Below are 12,189 nucleotides of genomic sequence, written 5' to 3' on the forward strand. Positions count from 1 at the left end.
CTAAACAGCAATGTGAAGATTAGCATTGTGTCACATCTAGACAGCATTGTGAAGATTAGCATTGCGTCACATCTAGACAGAATCGTGAAGATTAGCATTGCATCACATCTAGACAGAATCGTGAAGATTAGCATTGTGTCACATCTAGACAGAATCATGAAGATTAGCATTGCATCACATCTAGACAGCATTGTGAAGATTAGATTGTGTCACATCTAGACAGAATTGTGAAGATCAGCATTGCATCACATCTAGACAGAATCATGAAGATTAGCATTGTGTCACATCTAGACAGAATCATGAAGATTAGCATTGTGTCACATCTAGACAGCATTGTGAAGATTAGCATCGCATCACATCTGAACAGAATCATGAAGATTAGCATTGCGTCACATCTAGACAGAATCATGAAAATAGCATTGCATCACATCTAGACAGAATCATGAAGATTAGCATTGTGTCACATCTATACAGAATCATGAAGATTAGCATTGCGTCACATGTAGACAGCATTGTGAAGATTAGCATTGCATCACATCTAGACAGAATCATGAAGATTAGCATTGTGTCACATCTAGACAGAATCATGAAGATTAGCATTGCGTCACATCTAGACAGAATCATGACAATAGCATTGCATCACATCTAGACAGAATCATGAAGATTAGCATTGTGTCACATCTAGACAGAATCATGAAGATTAGCATTGCGTCACACCTAGACAGAATCATGAAGATTAGCATTGTGTCACATCTAGACAGAATCATGAAGATTAGCATTGCATCACATCTAGACAGAATCAAGAAAATAGCATTGCATCACATCTAGACAGAATCGTGAAGATTCGCATTGTGTCACGTGTAGACAGAATTGTGAAGATTAGCATTGCATCACATCTAGACAGCATTGTGTAGATTAGCATTGTGTCACATCTAGACAGCATTGTGAAGATTAGCATTGCGTCACATCTAGACAGAATCGTGAAGATAAGCATTGCATCACCTCTAGATAGCATTGTGAAGATTAGCATTGCATCACATCTAGACAGAAACATGAAGATTAGCATTGTGTCACATATAGACACATTGTGAAGATTAGATTGCATCACATCTAAACAGCATTGTGAAGATTAGCATTGTGTCACATCTAGACAGCATTGTGAAGATTAGCATTGCGTCACATCTAGACAGAATCGTGAAGATTAGCATTGCATCACATCTAGACAGAATCATGAAGATTAGCATTGTGTCACATCTAGACAGAATCATGAAGATTAGCATTGCATCACATCTAGACAGCATTGTGAAGATTAGATTGCGTCACATCTAGACAGAATTGTGAAGATCAGCATTGCATCACATCTAGACAGAATCATGAAGATTAGCATTGTGTCACATCTAGACAGAATCATGAAGATTAGCATTGTGTCACATCTAGACAGCATTGTGAAGATTAGCATTGCATCACATCTAGACAGCATTGTGAAGATTAGATTGTGTCACATCTAGACAGAATTGTGAAGATCAGCATTGCATCACATCTAGACAGAATCATGAAGATTAGCATTGTGTCACATCTATACAGAATCATGAAGATCAGCATTGCATCACATCTAGACAGAATCATGAAGATTAGCATTGTGTCACATCTGGACAGAATCATGAGGATTAGCATTGCGTCACATCTAGACAGAATCATGAAGATTAGCATTGCATCACATCTAGACAGCATTGTGAAGATTAGATTGTGTCACATCTAGACAGAATTGTGAAGATCAGCATTGCATCACATCTAGACAGAATCATGAAGATTAGCATTGTGTCACATCTATACAGAATCATGAAGATTAGCATTGCGTCACATGTAGACAGCATTGTGAAGATTAACATTGCATCAAATCTAGACAGAATCATGAAGATTAGCATTGTGTCACATCTAGACAGAATCATGAAGATTAGCATTGCATCACATCTAGACAGCATTGTGAAGATTAGATTGCGTCACATCTAGACAGAATTGTGAAGATCTGCATTGCATCACATCTAGACAGAATCATGAAGATTAGCACTGTGTCATATCTAGACAGAATCATGAAGATTAGCATTGTGTCACATCTAGACAGCATTGTGAAGATTAGCATTGCATCACATCTAGACAGAATCATGAAGATTAGCATTGTTTCACATCTAGACAGAATCATGAAGATTAGCATTGCGTCACATGTAGACAGAATCATGAAAATAGCATTGCATCACATCTATACAGAATCATGAAGATTAGCATTGTGTCACATCTATACAGAATCATGAAGATTAGCATTGTGTCACATCTAGACAGAATAATGAAGATTAGCATTGCGTCACATCTATACAGAATCATGAAAATAGCATTGCACCACATCTAGACAGAATCATGAAGATTAGCATTGTGTCACATCTAGACAGAATCATGAAGATTAGCATTGCATCACATCTAGACAGAAGCATGAAGATTGGCATTGTGTCACATCTAGACAGAATCATGAAGATTAGCACTGTGTCACATCTAGACAGAATCATGAAAATAGCTTTGCATCACATCTAGACAGAATCATGAAGATTAGCATTGTGTCACATCTAGACAGAATCATGAAGATTAGCACTGTGTCACATCTAGACAGAATCATGAAAATAGCTTTGCATCATATCTAGACAGAATCATGAAGATTAGCACCGTGTCACATCTAGACAGAATCATGAAAATAGCTTTGCATCACATCTAGACAGAATCATGAAGATTAGCACTGTGTCACATCTAGACAGAATCATGAAAATAGCTTTGCTTCACATCTAGACAGAATCATGAAGATTAGCATTGTGTCACATCTAGACAGAATCGTAAAGATTAGCATTGTGTCACATCTAGACAGAATCATGAAGATTAGCATTGTGTCACATCTAGTCAGCATTGTGAAGATTAGCATTGCATCACATCTATACAGAATCATGAAGATTAGCATTGTGTCACATCTAGACAGCATTGTGAAGATTAGCATTGCATCACATCTAGACAGAATCATAAGGATTAGCTTGTGTCACATCTAGACAGAATCATGCAAATAGCTTTGCATTACATCTACACAGAATCATGAAGATTAGCATTGTGTCACATCTATACAGAAGCATGAAGATTAGCATTGCGTCACATGTAGACAGCATTGTGAAGATTAGCATTGCATCACATCTAGACAGAATCATGAAGATTAGCATTGTGTCACATCTAGACAGAATCATGAAGATTAGCATTGCGTCACATCTAGACAGAATCATGAAAATAGCATTGCATCACATCTAGACAGAATCATGAAGATTAGCATTGTGTCACATCTAGACAGAATCATGAAAATAGCATTGCATCACATCTAGACAGAATCGTGAAGATTCGCATTGTGTCACATGTAGACAGAATTGTGTAGATTAGCATTGTGTCACATCTAGACAGCATTGTGAAGATTAGCATTGCATCACATCTAGACAGAAACATGAAGATTAGCATTGTGTCACATATAGACACATTGTGAAGATTAGATTGCATCACATCTAAACAGCATTGTGAAGATTAGCATTGTGTCACATCTAGACAGCATTGTGAAGATTAGCATTGCGTCACATCTAGACAGAATCGTGAAGATTAGCATTGCGTCACATGTAGACAGAATCATGAAAATAGCATTGCATCACATCTATACAGAATCATGAAGATTAATATTGTGTCACATCTATACAGAATCATGAAGATTAGCATTGTGTCACATGTAGAAAGCATTGTGAAGATTAGCATTGCATCACATCTAGACAGAATCATGAAGATTAGCATTGTGTCACATCTAGACAGAATAATGAAGATTAGCATTGCGTCACATCTAGACAGAATCATGAAAATAGCATTGCACCACATCTAGACAGAATCATGAAGATTAGCATTGCGTCACATCTAGACAGAATCATGAAGATTAGCATTGCATCACATCTAGACAGAAGCATAAAGATTGGCATTGTGTCACATCTAGACAGAATCATGAAGATTAGCACTGTGTCACATCTAGACAGAATCATGAAAATAGCTTTGCATCACATCTAGACAGAATCATGAAGATTAGCACCGTGTCACATCTAGACAGAATCATGAAAATAGCTTTGCATCACATCTAGACAGAATCATGAAGATTAGCACCGTGTCACATCTAGACAGAATCATGAAAATAGCTTTGCATCACATCTAGACAGAATCATGAAGATTAGCACTGTGTCACATCTAGACAGAATCATGAAAATAGCTTTGCTTCACATCTAGACAGAATCATGAAGATTAACATTGTGTCACATCTAGACAGAATCGTAAAGATTAGCATTGTGTCACATCTAGACAGAATCATGAAGATTAGCATTGTGTCACATCTAGTCAGCATTGTGAAGATTAGCATTGCATCACATCTATACAGAATCATGAAGATTAGCATTGTGTCACATCTAGACAGCATTGTGAAGATTAGCATTGCATCACATCTAGACAGAATCATAACGATTAGCTTGTGTCACATCTAGACAGAATCATGAAAATAGCTTTGCATTACATCTACACAGAATCATGAAGATTAGCATTGTGTCACATCTATACAGAAGCATGAAGATTAGCATTGCGTCACATGTAGACAGCATTGTGAAGATTAGCATTGCATCACATCTAGACAGAATCATGAAGATTAGCATTGTGTCACATCTAGACAGAATCATGAAGATTAGCATTGCGTCACATCTAGACAGAATCATGAAAATAGCATTGCATCACATCTAGACAGAATCATGAAGATTAGCATTGTGTCACATCTAGACAGAATCATGAAGATTAGCATTGCGTCACACCTAGACAGAATCATGAAGATTCGCATTGTGTCACATGTAGACAGAATTGTGAAGATTAGCATTGCATCACATCTAGACAGCATTGTGAAGATTAGATTGCGTCCCATCTAGACAGCATTGTGTAGATTAGCATTGTGTCACATCTAGACAGCATTGTGAAGATTAGCATTGCGTCACATCTAGACAGAATCGTGAAGATAAGCATTGCATCACCTCTAGATAGCATTGTGAAGATTAGCATTGCATCACATCTAGACAGAAACATGAAGATTAGCATTGTGTCACACATAGACACATTGTGAAGATTAGATTGCATCACATCTAAACAGCAATGTGAAGATTAGCATTGTGTCACATCTAGACAGCATTGTGAAGATTAGCATTGCGTCACATCTAGACAGAATCGTGAAGATTAGCATTGCATCACATCTAGACAGAATCGTGAAGATTAGCATTGTGTCACATCTAGACAGAATCATGAAGATTAGCATTGCATCACATCTAGACAGCATTGTGAAGATTAGATTGTGTCACATCTAGACAGAATTGTGAAGATCAGCATTGCATCACATCTAGACAGAATCATGAAGATTAGCATTGTGTCACATCTAGACAGAATCATGAAGATTAGCATTGTGTCACATCTAGACAGCATTGTGAAGATTAGCATCGCATCACATCTGGACAGAATCATGAAGATTAGCATTGCGTCACATCTAGACAGAATCATGAAAATAGCATTGCATCACATCTAGACAGAATCATGAAGATTAGCATTGTGTCACATCTATACAGAATCATGAAGATTAGCATTGCGTCACATGTAGACAGCATTGTGAAGATTAGCATTGCATCACATCTAGACAGAATCATGAAGATTAGCATTGTGTCACATCTAGACAGAATCATGAAGATTAGCATTGCGTCACATCTAGACAGAATCATGACAATAGCATTGCATCACATCTAGACAGAATCATGAAGATTAGCATTGTGTCACATCTAGACAGAATCATGAAGATTAGCATTGCGTCACACCTAGACAGAATCATGAAGATTAGCATTGTGTCACATCTAGACAGAATCATGAAGATTAGCATTGCATCACATCTAGACAGAATCATGAAAATAGCATTGCATCACATCTAGACAGAATCGTGAAGATTCGCATTGTGTCACATGTAGACAGAATTGTGAAGATTAGCATTGCATCACATCTAGACAGCATTGTGAAGATTAGATTGCGTCCCATCTAGACAGCATTGTGTAGATTAGCATTGTGTCACATCTAGACAGCATTGTGAAGATTAGCATTGCGTCACATCTAGACAGAATCGTGAAGATAAGCATTGCATCACCTCTAGATAGCATTGTGAAGATTAGCATTGCATCACATCTAGACAGAAACATGAAGATTAGCATTGTGTCACATATAGACACATTGTGAAGATTAGATTGCATCACATCTAAACAGCATTGTGAAGATTAGCATTGTGTCACATCTAGACAGCATTGTGAAGATTAGCATTGCGTCACATCTAGACAGAATCGTGAAGATTAGCATTGCATCACATCTAGACAGAATCATGAAGATTAGCATTGTGTCACATCTAGACAGAATCATGAAGATTAGCATTGCATCACATCTAGACAGCATTGTGAAGATTAGATTGCGTCACATCTAGACAGAATTGTGAAGATCAGCATTGCATCACATCTAGACAGAATCATGAAGATTAGCATTGTGTCACATCTAGACAGAATCATGAAGATTAGCATTGTGTCACATCTAGACAGCATTGTGAAGATTAGCATTGCATCACATCTGGACAGAATCATGAGGATTAGCATTGCGTCACATCTAGACAGAATCATGAAGATTAGCATTGCATCACATCTAGACAGCATTGTGAAGATTAGATTGTGTCACATCTAGACAGAATTGTGAAGATCAGCATTGCATCACATCTAGATAGAATCATGAAGATTAGCATTGTGTCACATCTATACAGAATCATGAAGATTAGCATTGCGTCACATGTAGACAGCATTGTGAAGATTAACATTGCATCAAATCTAGACAGAATCATGAAGATTAGCATTGTGTCACATCTAGACAGAATCATGAAGATTAGCATTGCATCACATCTAGACAGCATTGTGAAGATTAGATTGCGTCACATCTAGACAGAATTGTGAAGATCTGCATTGCATCACATCTAGACAGAATCATGAAGATTAGCACTGTGTCAAATCTAGACAGAATCATGAAGATTAGCATTGTGTCACATCTAGACAGCATTGTGAAGATTAGCATTGCATCACATCTAGACAGAATCATGAAGATTAGCATTGTTTCACATCTAGACAGAATCATGAAGATTAGCATTGCGTCACATGTAGACAGAATCATGAAAATAGCATTGCATCACATCTATACAGAATCATGAAGATTAGCATTGTGTCACATCTATACAGAATCATGAAGATTAGCATTGTGTCACATCTAGACAGAATAATGAAGATTAGCATTGCGTCACATCTAGACAGAATCATGAAAATAGCATTGCACCACATCTAGACAGAATCATGAAGATTAGCATTGTGTCACATCTAGACAGAATCATGAAGATTAGCATTGCATCACATCTAGACAGAAGCATGAAGATTGGCATTGTGTCACATCTAGACAGAATCATGAAGATTAGCACTGTGTCACATCTAGACAGAATCATGAAAATAGCTTTGCATCACATCTAGACAGAATCATGAAGATTAGCATTGTGTCACATCTAGACAGAATCATGAAGATTAGCACTGTGTCACATCTAGACAGAATCATGAAAATAGCTTTGCATCATATCTAGACAGAATCATGAAGATTAGCACCGTGTCACATCTAGACAGAATCATGAAAATAGCTTTGCATCACATCTAGACAGAATCATGAAGATTAGCACTGTGTCACATCTAGACAGAATCATGAAAATAGCTTTGCTTCACATCTAGACAGAATCATGAAGATTAGCATTGTGTCACATCTAGACAGAATCGTAAAGATTAGCATTGTGTCACATCTAGACAGAATCATGAAGATTAGCATTGTGTCACATCTAGTCAGCATTGTGAAGATTAGCATTGCATCACATCTATACAGAATCATGAAGATTAGCATTGTGTCACATCTAGACAGCATTGTGAAGATTAGCATTGCATCACATCTAGACAGAATCATAAGGATTAGCTTGTGTCACATCTAGACAGAATCATGCAAATAGCTTTGCATTACATCTACACAGAATCATGAAGATTAGCATTGTGTCACATCTATACAGAAGCATGAAGATTAGCATTGCGTCACATGTAGACAGCATTGTGAAGATTAGCATTGCATCACATCTAGACAGAATCATGAAGATTAGCATTGTGTCACATCTAGACAGAATCATGAAGATTAGCATTGCGTCACATCTAGACAGAATCATGAAAATAGCATTGCATCACATCTAGACAGAATCATGAAGATTAGCATTGTGTCACATCTAGACAGAATCATGAAAATAGCATTGCATCACATCTAGACAGAATCGTGAAGATTCGCATTGTGTCACATGTAGACAGAATTGTGAAGATTAGCATTGCATCACATCTAGACAGCATTGTGAAGATTAGATTGCGTCCCATCTAGACAGCATTGTGTAGATTAGCATTGTGTCACATCTAGACAGCATTGTGAAGATTAGCATTGCGTCACATCTAGACAGAATCGTGAAGATAAGCATTGCATCACCTCTAGATAGCATTGTGAAGATTAGCATTGCATCACATCTAGACAGAAACATGAAGATTAGCATTGTGTCACATATAGACACATTGTGAAGATTAGATTGCATCACATCTAAACAGCATTGTGAAGATTAGCATTGTGTCACATCTAGACAGCATTGTGAAGATTAGCATTGCGTCACATCTAGACAGAATCGTGAAGATTAGCATTGCATCACATCTAGACAGAATCATGAAGATTAGCATTGTGTCACATCTAGACAGAATCATGAAGATTAGCATTGCATCACATCTAGACAGCATTGTGAAGATTAGATTGTGTCACATCTAGACAGAATTGTGAAGATCAGCATTGCATCACATCTAGACAGAATCATGAAGATTAGCATTGTGTCACATCTAGACAGAATCATGAAGATTAGCATTGTGTCACATCTAGACAGCATTGTGAAGATTAGCATTGCATCACATCTGGACAGAATCATGAAGATTAGCATTGCGTCACATCTAGACAGAATCATGAAAATAGCATTGCATCACATCTAGACAGAATCATGAAGATTAGCATTGTCTCACCTCTATAAAGAATCATGAAGATTAGCATTGCGTCACATGTAGACAGCATTGTGAAGATTAGCATTGCATCAAATCTAGACAGAATCATGAAGTTTAGCATTGTGTCACATCTAGACAGAATATTGAAGATTAGCATTGCATCACATCTAGACAGCATTGTGAAGATTAGATTGCGTCACATCTAGACAGAATTGTGAAGATCAGCATTGCATCACATCTAGACAGAATCATGAAGATTAGCACTGTGTCACATCTAGACAGAATCATGAAGATTAGCATTGTGTCACATCTAGACAGCATTGTGAAGATTAGCATTGCATCACATCTAGACCGAATCATGAAGATTAGCATTGTGTCACATCTAGACAGAATCATGAAGATTAGCATTGCGTCACATGTAGACAGAATCATGAAAATAGCAATGCATCACATCTATACAGAATCATGAAGATTAGCATTGTGTCACATGTAGAAAGCATTGTGAAGATTAGCATTGCATCACATCTAGACAGAATCATGAAGATTAGCATTGTGTCACATCTAGACAGAATAATGAAGATTAGCATTGCGTCACATCTAGACAGAATCATGAAAATAGCATTGCACCACATCTAGACAGAATCATGAAGATTAGCATTGTGTCACATCTAGACAGAATCATGAAGATTAGCATTGCATCACATCTAGACAGAAGAATGAAGATTGGCATTGTGTCACATCTAGACAGAATCATGAAGATTAGCACTGTGTCCCATCTTGACAGAATCATGAAAATAGCATTGCATCACATCTAGACAGAATCATGAAGATAAGCATTGTGTCACATCTAGACAGAATCATGAAGATTAGCATTGCGTTACATCTATACAGAATCATGAAAATAGCATTGCACCACATCTAGACAGAATCATGAAGATTAGCATTGTGTCACATCTAGACAGAATCATGAAGATTAGCATTGCATCACATCTAGACAGAAGTATGAAGATTGGCATTGTGTCACATCTAGACAGAATCATGAAGATTAGCACTGTGTCACATCTAGACAGAATCATGAAAATAGCTTTGCATCACATCTAGACAGAATCATGAAGATTAGCACTGTGTCACATCTAGACAGAATCATGAAAATAGCTTTGCATCACATCTAGACAGAATCATGAAGATTAGCACCGTGTCACATCTAGACAGAATCATGAAAATAGCTTTGCATCACATCTAGACATAATCATGAAGATTAGCACTGTGTCACATCTAGACAGAATCATGAAAATAGCTTTGCTTCACATCTAGACAGAATCATGAAGATTAGCATTGTGTCACAGCTAGACAGAATCATGAAGATTAGCATTGCATCACATCTAGACAGAATCGTGAAGATTAGCATTGCGTCACATGTAGACAGAATCATGAAAATAGCATTGCATCACATCTATACAGAATCATGAAGATTAATATTGTGTCACATCTATACAGAATCATGAAGATTAGCATTGTGTCACATGTAGAAAGCATTGTGAAGATTAGCATTGCATCACATCTAGACAGAATCATGAAGATTAGCATTGTGTCACATCTAGACAGAATAATGAAGATTAGCATTGCGTCACATCTAGACAGAATCATGAAAATAGCATTGCACCACATCTAGACAGAATCATGAAGATTAGCATTGCGTCACATCTAGACAGAATCATGAAGATTAGCATTGCATCACATCTAGACAGAAGCATAAAGATTGGCATTGTGTCACATCTAGACAGAATCATGAAGATTAGCACTGTGTCACATCTAGACAGAATCATGAAAATAGCTTTGCATCACATCTAGACAGAATCATGAAGATTAGCACCGTGTCACATCTAGACAGAATCATGAAAATAGCTTTGCATCACATCTAGACAGAATCATGAAGATTAGCACCGTGTCACATCTAGACAGAATCATGAAAATAGCTTTGCATCACATCTAGACAGAATCATGAAGATTAGCACTGTGTCACATCTATACAGAATCATGAAAATAGCTTTGCTTCACATCTAGACAGAATCATGAAGATTAACATTGTGTCACATCTAGACAGAATCGTAAAGATTAGCATTGTGTCACATCTAGACAGAATCATGAAGATTAGCATTGTGTCACATCTAGTCAGCATTGTGAAGATTAGCATTGCATCACATCTATACAGAATCATGAAGATTAGCATTGTGTCACATCTAGACAGCATTGTGAAGATTAGCATTGCATCACATCTAGACAGAATCATAACGATTAGCTTGTGTCACATCTAGACAGAATCATGAAAATAGCTTTGCATTACATCTACACAGAATCATGAAGATTAGCATTGTGTCACATCTATACAGAAGCATGAAGATTAGCATTGCGTCACATGTAGACAGCATTGTGAAGATTAGCATTGCATCACATCTAGACAGAATCATGAAGATTAGCATTGTGTCACATCTAGACAGAATCATGAAGATTAGCATTGCGTCACATCTAGACAGAATCATGAAAATAGCATTGCATCACATCTAGACAGAATCATGAAGATTAGCATTGTGTCACATCTAGACAGAATCATGAAGATTAGCATTGCGTCACACCTAGACAGAATCATGAAGATTCGCATTGTGTCACATGTAGACAGAATTGTGAAGATTAGCATTGCATCACATCTAGACAGCATTGTGAAGATTAGATTGCGTCCCATCTAGACAGCATTGTGTAGATTAGCATTGTGTCACATCTAGACAGCATTGTGAAGATTAGCATTGCGTCACATCTAGACAGAATCGTGAAGATAAGCATTGCATCACCTCTAGATAGCATTGTGAAGATTAGCATTGCATCACATCTAGACAGAAACATGAAGATTAGCATTGTGTCACATATAGACACATTGTGAAGATTAGATTGC

Source organism: Ambystoma mexicanum, chromosome 12 (assembly GCF_040938575.1).
Source record: "Ambystoma mexicanum isolate Mex_15411 chromosome 12, UKY_AmexF1_1, whole genome shotgun sequence".
NCBI classification, from domain to species: Eukaryota; Metazoa; Chordata; class Amphibia; order Caudata; family Ambystomatidae; genus Ambystoma; species Ambystoma mexicanum.